The 14,420-nt window shown below is 50.1% G+C and overlaps 1 protein-coding gene across 2 annotated transcripts in view; it reads left to right on the top strand.

Annotated features, from left to right (window-relative positions):
• EPHX1 (epoxide hydrolase 1) overlaps positions 1-14,420 on the top strand; it is a 36,266-nt gene that overhangs the window by 1,479 nt on the left and 20,367 nt on the right. The window contains exon 1 of one of the 2 annotated variants that reach the window (XM_007988282.3): positions 13,931-14,120. The exons of the other annotated variant lie outside the window; for it this stretch is intronic. The gene's annotated coding sequence lies outside the window, so the exon portion shown is untranslated. Of the gene's footprint in view, positions 1-13,930; positions 14,121-14,420 lie in introns of those variants that run through there. 2 annotated transcript variants of the gene reach the window in all.

Raw genomic sequence — 14,420 nt, 5'->3', positions numbered from 1 at the left:
AAGTATGTTAGAAGATGAAGTGTGCTATGGAGAGAAATAAAACTTTAAAGAGGGGAGAGGAGTGCCAGGTGGAAAGGAAAGGCCTCACTGAAGGGTGGCATTGGCATAGACCTGAAGAGTTAGGGAGCAGCCAGGCTGCTTCCTGGGGTGCGGGTGCAAAGGCTGGGGGCCGGAGTGTGCCCAGCTTGGATGGCCTTATGTTTGTGTTTGCAGAGTGTGGGTCAAGCTGTGAGTGACCTACTGGATGAACTGAACTAGCTCAGTCTGTAGGCAAGGGGACTCCTGAGCTTTATGTGGCCTTCTTCCCAATTCCAGGAAAGGAAGAACCTTCCACAGAAAACAACTGCTCAGCAAGGCAGCCAGGGTGAACCTCAGCACCATCTGTGACAAGCCACACGCTCTCTGCGTGATGCCTCCTGCCTCTCAGCTGTGCCTGAAGCACACTAGCTGGCACGGACTTACGCAGCTGGAAACATCTTCAGGAAGCCCTGAATGAGGGCTCTGTGGGCAGAGGGACCTTTGCAGAAAGGGCATCTTGACCACTGCAGGAGGTGGAGTGACTCTGTTCAGGCTCCTCCTGGGGTGCCCTGGTTCCTGTCTGATGTCTTAAACATAACTGGCATTTTCAGGGAGCCCAGGGTCACCAATGCACAGTGCCCCTCCTGTCGACCTGAGAGCCAGCATACCCAGGCTTGGTGATTGCTCACCTGGCACCTTGATTCCCCTTCTGGTATCTTGGACCAGGCCCAGACATGTGAAGGCAGGGGCTACTGAGATCCGTTTCTCAGTTCTTAGGCCAAGAGATTCAACCACATGGATCACAGCTGGGTATACCAAATAAGGGAGGGCCAAGCATGAGCTGGTCATCCTTGCTGAAGAAGTAGCTTGAAGCCCACCCACTCAGGGCCAGAGTGGGCACAGATGGAGTAGACAGATAGTGATTTGAGGGGCCTCTAGGATCTCATACTCAAAACACACCTCTGCTAGGGCCATAAATCCCACCAATAGCAATTCATTCCTTTGAGAGGCAATACAGTGATGTGGGAAAAGGATTGGGCTAGAAAAGAGACTTTTCTCATGTCCCAGCTCTGCCATTAATGTGTCCCCTCTCTGGACCTCATCTGTAAAATGAGGTTAGGCTCAGCGATCTGCAAGGCTTCTTGCAGCTCTGCTATGTGATGATTCTGTGGCTAAGTCCAAAGGGATTTCAGGAAAGGAATGTGTAGGAGGGAAACAATAAGTTTTGATGGGACTCAGTGGGCCCTGTAGCCTCTACTGGGTCCAGTGAAGGCACTTCAAGTAGAGTGAAGGCCACAGGGTAGGGGAGGCAAAATCTTAAGAGTTCAAGGGCCCTGAGTCAAGGCAGGAGGGTCACTGCCCAGCCCGCCTGGCCCCCTGAGTTGCCTGTGACTGGTTCTTGACCCAGACCTAGTGGCTTAGGAGCAGAGTCTCCAAGGGGCTGTGGGATAAGATGGGGGTTGCAGGAGGGAGAAGGCACCTCAGCAGTTCCTCCGTTAGGGGACCAAAGTGTTGCCAAGGATCCAGCCACACCCCTTTCCTGAGGAGGGAGGAGCTGGTGGGCACTCCAGGAAGAGCTTCCTCTCCTTTCCAAGGAAAAAACTGCGCAATCCAATCCTCTATTATATAACTAGGATTGTGCAAACCAAGCTCGCACTGAGCAGCCTCCCCTACTGTCAAGGTTTATTTACTTTCCCAGGGGAAGTCATAGTTCATCCTTTCTCAGCAGAAAGCAGCCATTTGACTGTCACAGCCTGACCTACGGCATTCCAGGAGATGGGTTCAGAGACCTGGCGTGGAGTCCTCATGCCCACTGGCCCTGCTGTGTCTCTGTCTGTTGCCTAGTGGGTGGGTAGGTGTGGTTTAGTGCATGGTCCAGCCCCCGCACAGCCACACCCATTAGGCTCTCCAAGGCCTAATTGACCAAGCTTGCGTAAGAGGGGAAAGTGTTCTTTTCTCTGAGGAGTTAAAGAGACTTCTGGAAAATTCTCCAGCTACTCCACAAACTAGGATCACAGGTCTTGTTCCTAGGTCAGAAGCAGGAGTTTTTGCTTCCTTTAGCATTTGGGAAGTTTGATGAATAGACTGAATTTGAATGTCTTGTTGGTACTTCAGAGCTGGATTAACTACACATATCTGAGCTTCATTTTTAATTATCTTTAAAATAGAAAAACTGGCTGGGCAAGATGGCACACACCTGTAATCCCAGAATTTTGGGAAGTTGAGGGGGTGGAAATTGAGCCCAGGAGTTTTGAGACCAGCCTGGGCAACGAAGTGAGACCTCTTCTCTATAAATAAATTAGCTGGGAGTGGTGGAGCACACCTGTAATCCCAGCACTTTGGGAAGCTGAGGCAGGAGGATATCTTGAGCCCAGGAGTTCAAGACCACCCTGGGCAACATAGTGAGACCCTGTCTCAATTTTTAAAAAGAAAAACTACCTCTTCTTAGGATGGTTGTAGTATGGGAGATGGTCTGTTTAAAGAGTCTTTCCACCCCAGTGTCACAGCTCAGGGCTTCTCTAGCCTTCCTCAGAGCGGCTGTGGGTGCCCAGACACATCCTGAAGTCTAGGTCATGTTCTGAGCTTCTGAGCTTCTCTGCCATGGGCCTGCCTGGCTGGCTTTAGTCCAAGAGCAGCCTGGACTGTGACTCTTGAAGGCTGTGGGAGGCTGGTGACTGCAAGCAAGAGGTCCCAGTGCCTCCATGAAGGGTCAGAGAGCCGTGCTGTGAGAGGCCAGGAGCAGGCAGCCATTGGCCCTCCAGCCCTCACCAAAGGCCACCACCTCAGCTTGTCCTCTGGCAACTCAGCCTGGGAATTTGCTTTCCCTGTGGAATGAGAGACACTGGCTGCATTGAGGGGTGACTTTCCGGTCCTACAAATTTGTATCCCTCTTTCTGCTAGAACTGGAGAGACTTGGCTAATTTGGAGAGACTTTGGGAAAGTAAAAGAAATACGTTGGTCCCAGTGCCAACCCCCAAGGCCATCTTTCCAGGTATGAGTATATCCTGCAGTGATAAGATATGAGGAGCCTCTCTTACCAGCTCTTTGAGGCAAATGAATATACTGTCTCACGTTCCAGTTTTTCTGGCTGTGGCAAGACCTTCTTGCTGCTAAGTTGTCCCTGTGGGGAAATAGCAGTGGGCCCAGCAAACATAGCCACCAGGTCGGCCGGACGTGGTGGCTCACGGCTGTAATCCCAGCACTTTGGGAGGCCGAGACAGGCGGATCACAAGGTCAGGAGATCGAGACCATCCTGGCTAACGGTGAAACCCCGTCTCTACTAAAATACAAAAAAAATTACCCGAGCGTGGTGGCGGGCGCCTGTAGTCCCAGCTACTCAGGAGGCTGAGGCAGGAGAATGGTGTGAACCCGGGAGGCGGAGCTTACAGTGAGCTGAGATTGTGCCACTGCACTCCAGCCTGGGCGACAGAGTGAGACTCCGTCTCAACAAAAACAAAAACATAGCCACCAGGTCAGGGCACAGCCACCAGGTGGAAGAAAGCAGCCCTGCCCTCTTCCAGTTCCATGTGTGCCTCACTGAGGCAGGACTTCCAGACCCTACCAGGAAGGCTGCTATCAGGGTCACAGTGATACCCTGTCAGGACATCCTTTTTTTTTTTTTTTTTTTTTTGAGACAGTGTCTGGCTCTGTCATCCAGGCTGGAGTGCAGTGGCGCCATCTCAGCTGTCTGCAAACTCCGTCCCACCAGACTCAAGCCATCCTTAGCCTCCCAAGTAGCTGGGATTACAGGCGTGCAACCACCATGCCCGGCTAATTTTCATATATTTTTTTTTTTTTTGTAGAGACAATGTTTCACTATGTTGCCCAGGCTGGTCTTGAACTCCTGGACTCAAGCGATCCACCTGCCTCAGCCTCCCAAAGTATTGGGATTACAGGCGTGAGCCACGGCACCCAGTTAAGATGGAACATCTTAATTTCAGAGTTGCCTTCAGCACTTATGATTGAACACCATAAATATTTTTAGCCTTTTGGGACTTTTAAACTCCTTTTTGCAACCTAAGCATTGCCACAAGCGAACTAACCCCCACCATGACCAAACAACCCAGAACTCGGACCCTGGTTCTTGGGCTGCCCTACAGGAAGCACCCCTAGTTCTCTTGCTGCTCTGCTAGATGAGACGGCAGGCTCAGGTTCCTCCATGAGGCCCGGCTTTCAGTGCTCTCCTGTTACACACTGCGAGGAAGCTTCCAGATCGTGGAGCACATTGTTGAGGAAAAGCCACGCTGGGGAGAAGGGGGAGGTGCAGAGTGTGGTTAATGGTGGGAGAGAAATCCGGTAAGTGTGTTATATGATCTACTCCTATTATCCCCTGGAATAGGAGCCTCTCTCCAGTCAAATAGAGAATGCTAAGGACTGGCCTGGCATGGTGGCTCACGCCTGTAATCGGGCACCTTGGGAGGCCAAGGCAGGCGGATCGCTTGAGAACAGGAGTTCAAGACCAGCCTGGCCAACATGGTGAAACCCCTTCTCTACTAAAAATACAAAAATCAGCCAGGCATGGTGGTGGCGGGTGCCTGTAATCTCAGCTACTCAGGAGGCTGAGGCATGAGAATTACTTGAACCTGGGAGGTGGAGGCTGCAGTGAGCTGAGATTGAGCCATTGTACTCCAGCCTGGGCAATAAAGCAAGGCTCTGTCTTTAAAATTAAAAAAAAAAAAAAAGTTATTCCAATTTTTTTTTTTAATTTTAAAAGATAAAAAAAGAGAATGTCAAGGACTGAAATTCCATGGAGGGCAATGCTTTTTCCTTTTAGGTGGTGAACTGGATTCTGCTTGGACTTTTTCTCTGCTAATTTAGAACCAGTGGAAAAACTCAATGGCTGTAATTTTAATTGGCAGAATGTGAGATGGAATGGGACCTCAAATGAAGCTCCAGGCCAAGAGCTCACAAGCCCTGCAGCATGTGCGGCGTCTCTTGGTCTTCTTGAGTTCTGTAACTTAAAGTTTGTGTGGCCTTTAAAGAGTGTGGAAGTAGCCGTCCCCTCTCTGAAGGTGCACAGGATCTGGCCAGCCCACCTGTGTGGCCTTCCCCTTCCCCCTCTCCAGCCCCTGCACGTCAGATGGGGCCACGGGGGCCTGGAGAAGTGGAGTCACTGACCTGAGGCTACATGGCTGGCAGGCAGCAGGGCCAGGCAGCAAAGCAGGCAGTGAGGGCCTAACTGCCCGCGGGCTGGCTTGGGGCTCCCTCAATCACATTGGCATCCCAGTGCCAAACCCAAATTGTTTTCTTTCTATCTCTCCAGATGTGTAGATAGCATGGAGGTGGAGGGAATTCCCTTCCACACAGAGGGTGATGTGCCCGTCCCTCAGGCCCCAAAACGGCAGTCCTGCCCCCAAGAAGGCTGTCTCCTGACACATTTTACTGCTCTTTTACTCTCCCCCCACTTTTTTTTCCCCCCCCTGCCTGTAAACTACATTTTCCCTTTCCCTTGGTTTCTGGCTCTAAGCTGTTTTCCCAGGGCTTGGCTCCAGCTCTTGCACAGAGATAAACACGGCCATTGGCCTGGTGTACAAGCCCAACTCGCCTGCGTCTGGCCTCTTCCATCCTGAGTCTCTGGGGGTCCCTGGGGTTCAGGGACAATGGCTGAGGGTGGAGAAGCTGGGAGTTGCCCCCAGGGTTTGCCTCCATCACTCTTGGGCCAGCCAAGGGAGTGAGGCTGGGAGCTTCAGGATGACTTTTGGGAAGCCCCTGGGAGCCCCGAGGCTTGGGCAGCTGCTGACAGGGAGTTCACAGCAAGAACGCTCCCAGGCTCCCATCCTGTGTTCGCTTGGCAGGCAGGCCAGAAATGGGAGGGAAGCCATCTGTTTTTCCCTGTCCACTGGATGTTCCCTTCGTCTTGCCCCAGGGAGGAATGGTGAGGCTGGGGTGCTGGGGAGGGCAGGATGGGGGCTGGTTTGGGACCAGGCCTGCAGAAGCAGCAGACCCTCCAAGCCCACCTCCCTCTCTGGCCTGGTATCTGAGGGGCAGGTCATGCCATAGTTTTTCCTTTATCCTCTCTGCCCCCACACTTTCCTCCCCAAAGTGGCAGACTTCCCCCAGGAGAAGCACTGGGTTTTCACGCTGCTGCGAGTCTCAGTCGCTATTAGGGAAATGCGCAGTCAGAGCCAGGCTTGCCCAACTGTCACAGGCCTGGGTCCACCTCATGGTCTTTGTTCTGGAAAAACACTTGGGCATTCTGACCTGCAGGGCACTTAGCCAAGGCTGGGAACATGGCGAGTGCTGAGTCATGGCCAGCTAGCACTTTACTGCGATTCTAGGAGCACTTTCTGACAGTGAGGTTATGACTGCTTGCCTGGGTTGGGGGAGGGGAGCCTTTGGACAGGCAGTAGACCTGCCCCTTTACTTTGTGCGGCCGGATCTGAGTCTGACTCCATCTTTTTAGACCCAAAACCCTGATATTTGTAGTCTGCCTAGGATACTGGTTCTCCAGTCTTCTTTGGGGTCAGGGGGCTTTCTCCATAGTGCCTCATGCCAGCTCTTCAGCCCTCTTCCTGCATTTTATGGTCTGTCTCTACCAACTAGGCTAAGCAGGTTACATTTATTATTCCTCAAGGTGAATCCAGCTCTTCTTGTTCAAAAGTTCTGATTAATTTTCTGTGTTCTCATTCAAAGAATTTTTAAGTTCATTCATTCATTCAACAAATAATTAAGCATCTACTAGAATGCCAGTCACTGGGAGTCCAGATGGGAGCCAAAGTAGACATGGTCCGTGGCCTACAGGAGCTTCTGTCCAGCTGTCAGTCACGTAATCACCCTGACAAATGTGAGCATGACGAAGGCTAGGACTGAGAGATGTGCCTTGCTGGGATAGGTCAGGAGAAGCTACCCAGAAGAGGGACAGTCAGTCTGAAATCTGAAAAGTGGGTAGAAGTTAGAGAGGTGGGAAGGGGAGGGAATAACTTTTAGACAGAGGGATTTGCCTTCATAAAGCCCCACAGTAGGACAGAGCATGGTGAGCATAAAACTGAAAGATCAGGGGGGCAGTGTGAGAGCCCAGCCCTAAAACTCTCACTTAGCTTTCAAGTAAACTACTTCTCCATACTATTGATACCAGTAGTACTCTGAGGGGCTAGGGGAGAGGTCAGTGGTCAGATCACCCAGGCCTTAAAGGCCACATTAACCCAGGGACAAGGGGAAGCTCTTTAGGGTCTTGGCAGGGGATGGGATATACATGATCAGATTTGCATTTCCAAAAGATCACTCTGACCTGGCTCATGCCTGTAATCCAGCTATTTGGGAGGCTAAAGCAGGAGAAGTTCGAGACCAACCCGGGCAATATAGTAAGAACCTGTCTTCGTTTAAAAAAAAAAAACAGGGTTTGTGCGGTGGCTCATGCCTATAATCCCAGCACTTTGGGAGGCCGAGGCAGGTGGATCACAAGGTCAGAAGATTGAGACCATCCTGGCCAACATGGTGAAACCCCATCTCTACTAAAAATACAAAAATTATCTGGGCATGGTGGCACACGCCTGTAGTCCCAGCTACTCAGGAGGCTGAGGCAGGAGAATCGCTTGAACCAGGGCGGAGATTGCAGTGAGCCGAGATCGCGCCACTGCACTCTAGCCTGGCCACAGGGAGAGACTCCGTCTCAAAAAAAAAAAAAAAAATGTTTTAAAAAGATTGCTGTGGCTGCAGAGTGGCCATTGTGTTGGAAGGGGTAGAGCAGATGTGAGTGGACTGGGCAGGGGCAGCAGTCCAGGGGAGAGCCACAGGAACCTGGGCTGGGTTGGAGATGGATTTGAGATGTACTTTGGAAGTTCAGCTGCCAGAACTTGCTGATATCTGTGGCGGAGTGAAGGAGAGGGGTTTCAAGGACATTGCCTAGGTTTTTGGCTTGGCAGTAGCAAGGAGGGTGTCAGTTACTGCAGGAGGGAACACCAAGAGAAGACAAAGTTTAGGGGAACAGGATCACAGTGCAGTTTCAGATGTACTGGAGAAAATTTTGACACAAGGTACTATCTGGGCCACAGGTGGTTCTGCTCAAGTACATTTATAGCTCTTTGTCTTCACTTAATCACTCCGTCATACTTAGCTGCAAGGGGGCCAAGAAATGTCAAGTGTTTGGCTGGTCTTCTCCAACTAAAATTAAAATTCCTTTGCTAAGGAAGAAGAAGAGAACATTGCTGGCAGTCTGCCACAACATCCCAATCTGAGGGCATGTTTGCCACAGCCACCAGCTCATCAAGGACAGCTGCGGTGAACCGTTGAATTCTGAGTAATCTGCTGTCCGGGCCACCTTTCTTCACTCAACCACATAATCCTCACATTCCCAAGTATATTATTTCTTTTTTCGAGATGGAGTCTTGCTCTGTTCCTCAGGCTGGAGTGCAGTGGCATGATCTTGGCTCACTGCAACCTCCGCCTCCCGGGTTCAAGCAATTCTCCCTGCCTCAGCCTCCTGAGTAGCTGGGATTACAGGTATGTACCACCACGCCCGGCTAATTTTTGTATATTCAGTAGAGACGGAGTTTCACCATGTTGGCCAGGCTGGTCTTGAACTCCTGACCTCAGGTGATTTGCCCACCTTGGCCTCCAAAGTGCTGGAATTACAGGCGTGAGCCCCCGTGCCCATCCCCAAGTATGTTTTCTTAGCTCACTCTTTTCAGCATGTAATTTACAGAAGGGTAATCTGAATTGTAAACACAATTTCTAAGTTAAAACTGCTGGTCAGCTCATGATGAAGCAGCAATTTATAAAAGAGATAGTATAGTAATAAATGAGACAACTACACTGTGAAGTGTAGAATCATCAACTCTTACCAGAAAACACCCTATGAGACTCGTGTTAATTTTTTTGTTTTTTTTTTTTTTTTGAGACGGGGTCTCACTCTGTCACCCAGGCTGGAGTGCAGTGGCCGGATCTCAGCTCACTGCAAGCTCCGCCTCCCAGGTTCACGCCATTCTCCTGCATCAGCCTCCCGAGTAGCTGGGATTACAGGCACCCGCCACCTCGCCCGGCTAGTTTTTTGTATTTTTTTAGTAGAGACGGGATTTCACCGGGTTAGCCAGGATGGTCTCGATCTCCTGACCTTGTGATCCGCCCGTCTCGGCCTCCCAAAGTGCTGGGATTACAGGCTTGAGCCACCGCGCCCGGCCACGAGACTCGTGTTATTTCATTCACGCCATGCGCTTCCTCACTTCCATCCCATTCCATCCCACATGCTCTTCTTTCTGCCTGGATTATCCCCATTCCACCATTATTTTTCACCTGGTAAACTCCTATTCATACTTAAAAACCCTGCTCAATGACCCCTCCTCTGTGAAACCTTTGTGGCAAAACTTAACCACTTCTGCTTGTGCACACTTCTCTTCCATCTGTGTGCATATAGTATGTGTCTATAACTGGAAGGGTGTGTATCTGTTATCCGTTTGTCTGCCCTGCTAAAGTGTGAGCTCCTACAGTTACAGGGTTGTGTGTTACTCCCGGTGCCTACATAGTACCCAGCCCGTAGTTCTACTCAGTGTTGCTGAACCAACCTCTGGTCCAAAAGCATGTTTCTACTTGCTTTTCCAAGGCACCAATCCAAATCTCTTATTTACTTTAAAAAACAAATAACTTCTTGGCACTTTAAAAACCACATTCAAATAACAGAAAAAGTTCATTTGAACTTTAAGTATCAATCTTAAAATGAATTGTATGTTTTAAAACTTGACTTAGTGACATCACTTAAGAATTTTTAAAAAGCAAACTTTTATTTTTACCCCAGTGTAACAGAAATATTAAGTTCCATTAAATTATTAAACTGATCTACCTTTTTTTTTTTTTTTTTTTTTGGAGACAGAGTCTTGCTCTGTTGCCTAGGCTGGAGTGCAGTGGTGCAGTCTCGGCTCACTGCAACCTCCGCTACCCATGTTCAAGCAATTCTCCTGCCTCAGCCTCCCGGCTAGCTGGGACTACAAGCGCACACCACCACACCCAGCTAATTTGTATGTTTTTATTAGAGATGGGGTTTCACCATGTTGGCCAGGCTGGTCACGAACTCCAGACCTCAAGGGATCCACCCGCCTTGGCCTTCCAAAATGCTGGGATTACAGGCGTGAGCCACCACCCCCAGCCTGTTTTTCGTTTTTTGGTTCTTTCCTTTTTTTTTTTTTTTTTTTTTTTGAGACAGGTTCTTGCTCTGTCTCCCAGGCTGGAGTGCAGTGATCATAGCTCAACCACCTGGGCTCAAGCAATCCTCCCACTTCAGCCTCCCAAGTAGCTGGTACCACAGGCATGCAGCACCATGCCCGGCTAATTTTTTTTTATTATTTGTAAAGACAGGGTTTTGCCATGTTGCCCAGGCTGTTCTCAGACTCCTGGGCTCAAGTGATCTGCCTGCGTTGGCCTCCCAAAGTGCTGGGATTACAGGTGATTTACATTTTAACTCTGCTGCAAAACAAAGCACCTACTTTATTTGCTCTCCTGTATTTAAAATTGTCCTTTATGCGTCAGACCCAGAAAGATAAACACAAGTAAACTAACAAGTTACTCTACTTGTATCATTTGTTGCTTTCTAACAGTTTCATTTAGTCCATCTTTGAAGGGTAAAGACCACTGATTGCTCATTTAACTTCTTCACCTTGAACTTATTGGGATTTTCTTCCAAGTTTCACAAATGGGCGCCCAACATTTGACTTCAGTGTAGAATTGGAATTAAAATATATACAATCCCATTTCTTACAGTAGGAGCCAATTGTTCATCACGTTCCCCTCTGAGCTCAGTATCTTGTAGCTAAATGACCTCTATCTTCCAGTCTTCCTTTTTTTTTTAAAAAAAAAAAAATCAGGCTGGTTTGCAACAAAAATTGTATTTTCTTTACTAGGCAAGCAAACCATTTTGTTGGGAAGAGTACCTTGGCTTCGAGAAAGAAAATGATTTCATTCTGAAAGGCTTCCCCTCCAACCCTCTGCCGTGCAAACTCTCTCAGCCCAGTAACTTGTCAGTGTTCTGGAAAAATGCATTACAAAACAAAAACTCTAATCAGATAAAATATATCTCTGGAACTTTTGAGACAGATCAATGAAGCTTTGATTTCAGGTGCTAGCAAAATAAAGCAGGCACTCTCATTTTGTATTGTTTTACTTCTCAGTGTTTCATGGCGTCTCCTAAACTTTGATGTTTTGAAGAAGTTCTAATGTTTGCTACATCAGCAGGAGCTGACCACAGGGAAGAGATAACTATAGCTCTCCTTGGAAAGGTGAAGGCTTAGCCACCAGAATTCTGCCCCTTGATGCTGAGAATGCACCTTCTCCAAACAGATGGAAAAGGGGGGTGGAGATTACCCCAGGAATGTATCTTGCAAAACGCTGATACCCGAAGATGTACATAGCCTTGTGCTTTTGGTCATCCTCCCAAATCACGTCCAAGGCACACAGAGAGGAGAGCAGATGCTCCCAGACCGCAGTGCCTGTCGCCATGCACTCCCTCACATTCAGCCTGTTTATGTGCACACAGCTGCAGCGGGACCTTGGAGTGTGGGCTAAATAACAGGAACAGGGGCTCCTCTGGGGTCTAAGGCAGAGATTCTCCACAGTAATTAGGGATTTAGGGGAAGAGGAAGGAACACACACGTTGATAATAAGTAGTTCAACATTATTATCCCCATTTTACAGATGCAGCTACTGAGCTCAGAGAGGTTTCATAACTTGCCCAGAGCCCCTCAACTAGTACTAATAAATAGTGGAGCCGAGATTTGAACTACCCAAAGAGGAAAGCAAGCGAGAAACCCCTTTATTACTTTTTTTTTTTTTTTTTTAAGATGAGGGTCTTGTTATGTTGCCCAGGCTGATATTGAATTCCTGACCACATGTGATTCACCACCTTGGATCTGCAAAGTGCTGGGATTACAGTCATGAGCTACCACACTGGGCCAAAGCCCTCTCATTGTAACCTCCAAGATATTTTCATTTCTAAAGCCAAAGGTCGTCAGAGTTGCTGTTTTCGGGGGAGCCATGGGATGGGGAGTCTCCAGGAAACGCAGGCTGGCTCCTTAAATGGCATCGCCCAAGTTGGCCACCAAGCCTCCCCAGACTCAGTCACTCCTCGGCCCCCTCTTTCCCTGGCTGTGGAGCAGGGGTTTGGACTGGAGGCTGCTGAGTTCCTCTCCAGCTTCCATGCCCAGTGGCAGTGACTTACCAGCTGGCCCACCCGGTGGATGTAGGGGTGATGCAGCCCTGCTCGTCCTCTGAGTGCTCGTCTGCTGAGTGAGAGAGGGAGGCCATGAGAGGGAGGGGAGGGCTCTGTCATCTACCTAGTGCCACCCCCTCCCCAGCCCACCCCAGGTCCTCTGCCACCTCGGGTTCCCACGTGAACAGTCCTTCTCACTGTGAGGGATGTTCGCTTTCACCAGCCCAACCCCAGGAAGCCCACCCTGCGGAGGACGGAGGGAGTCTCCACGGCTCCACAGCCCTGTCTGCTTTGTCGGAGATCTGGCCAAGCCGAGTGGTGCCCTCTTGACTGAGCCTCAAACCTTTGCTTTCCCCTTACTCCAAATAAAGCCGCAGCCCTGGCGAGGGAGCCCAGAGGCCTGAGGGCAGCCTGCTGGGTGCCTGGCACTCCCTAGACCCTCCCTGCCTGGGCGGTGTGCATCTGCACTTCTCCCTGCCTCGAGCTGCAGAGTGTGTGGGCAGGGTCAGGCAGATAGAGAGTGGGTGCCTGGACTCTGATTGGTCAGACTCTAAGAGCCCCTGCAGCTCTTCCCAGGACTGGCTGACCCACCAGTACAGGGAGAGTGTTGTTTCTTATTATTACATTTTTTTGAGAAAAGCTATGAGGCCTGGGAGACGTCCGTGGCTCCCGGGCAGTAGTGGCTGGTCTGTGCTCTAGGAGTCCTTTCTGGCCTGAAGACTCAAGGCTGCAAACAGGTGCTGAGAGGGAACAAGAAGGGGAGGTGGGGTGCAACACGCCCAGTGACAGACCGGGAGTGAGTTCTGTGGTCACAGATTCTAATCCTCACAACTGCAGTGTGATTTACGGTAAGGCCCTTGCCTACTCTGATTCTTGCCTTAAGTAAGTGAAAAGGAAAGTCAAGTTTGATGAATTGTGGCTCTTTAGTGGGTGGATTTGCATGTACCATGGATTACAGGTACCAGGGTCTAGGAAGTGCCAAGCGCCCAGCAGGCTGCCATCAGGCCTCTGAGCTCCTTCGCCAGGGCTGCGGCTTTATTTGAAGAGGAAAGCAAAGGTTTGAGGCTCAGTCAAGAGGGCGCCACTCGGCCTGGCCAGCTCTCCGACAAAGCAGACGGGGGGTGTGGAGTCATAGTGACCCGCTCCGTCCTTCTCAGGGTGGGCTTCCTGGGGTTGGGCTGGTGAAAGTGAACACTGCCTGCAGCAAGGAGAAGGACTGTTCACGTGGGAACGCAAGGCGGCAGTGGGGTTGAAAACCCATCCACACAGAGTCAACACCTGCTGTCACACCAGGCTAATCAAGAACACCTTTCTTTCATTCATTAAATACCTGCTATTAAATAAAGGGCTGTTACTAGGTGGCAAAGTAACACACTGCAGTGGAGCCTATTTGTAATCTGAGATCAGTGGCTGTAAGGCACCATCCTTGAGCCAAGTACTAATATTCTTGTTATCTTAATTAGAATGCAAGAGATCGTGTTTTTAAATTTCTCTTTGAATCTGTCACTTTGCTCTCCTTTTCCTGGGTGATACCCCTGGTAGTGCTGGTGGGGGCCATCATAATGCCCCTTGTCCCAGATTCCCTTCTTTTAGATGAGACTCGAGCATTTATCATTTCAGCACTGTATCTCTCAGGTCAACGTGGTTCAGTTTGCTGTGCAAAGTCCAGGGGAGATAACCACGCTGTGCACACATGAGACTGGCTGAGTTGGCAGGACTGTGCAGTTGCCAAAAGGCCGTGGGGAGTGGGGGCCAGTGCCTGCAGCCTGCCCTGCCTCTCTCACAGGCGCCTAGAGCATCGCCAGGTGCAGAGCTCCACAGCTCTCTTTCCCAAGGAGTGATCGAGGGTGAGAACGTGGAGCCTGGGGGACAGGTGAAGGCATTGGGATCTTTCTGCCCAGAAAGGGGAAAGTTGCACATTTATATCCTAGAGGGAAGCGACAGCGGCGCTCCTCCCTGTGCTGAAGTGCAGGTAAGGAGGGTTCACTGGGGAGGGTGATCCTTCTTTATTGTTCATTCTGCTCGCAGCCTCCTTGACAACATCATGCAAAATGTGTCTTCCTGGCTTCTAGTGCATATGCAGTTGGCACAAATATTAGTGGAGCGCCTCGCTGTGCTGGGCCAATGACCAGTGCTGGGCACTGGGGGTCAAGGCGGTACCCAGGACGGGCACAACTCTGCCTTCCCAAGCTATGGTTTATTGTGGTGGGATCTGCCTGCCCGGTGAAGTGTCTTCAGCTGCTCCTGTTGCTGGGTGAAGCTCTGCTCTCTG

This window comes from Chlorocebus sabaeus, chromosome 25 (assembly GCF_047675955.1).
Source record: "Chlorocebus sabaeus isolate Y175 chromosome 25, mChlSab1.0.hap1, whole genome shotgun sequence".
NCBI lineage: Eukaryota > Metazoa > Chordata > Mammalia > Primates > Cercopithecidae > Chlorocebus > Chlorocebus sabaeus.
This window is presented reverse-complemented; position numbering and strand designations above follow the sequence as displayed.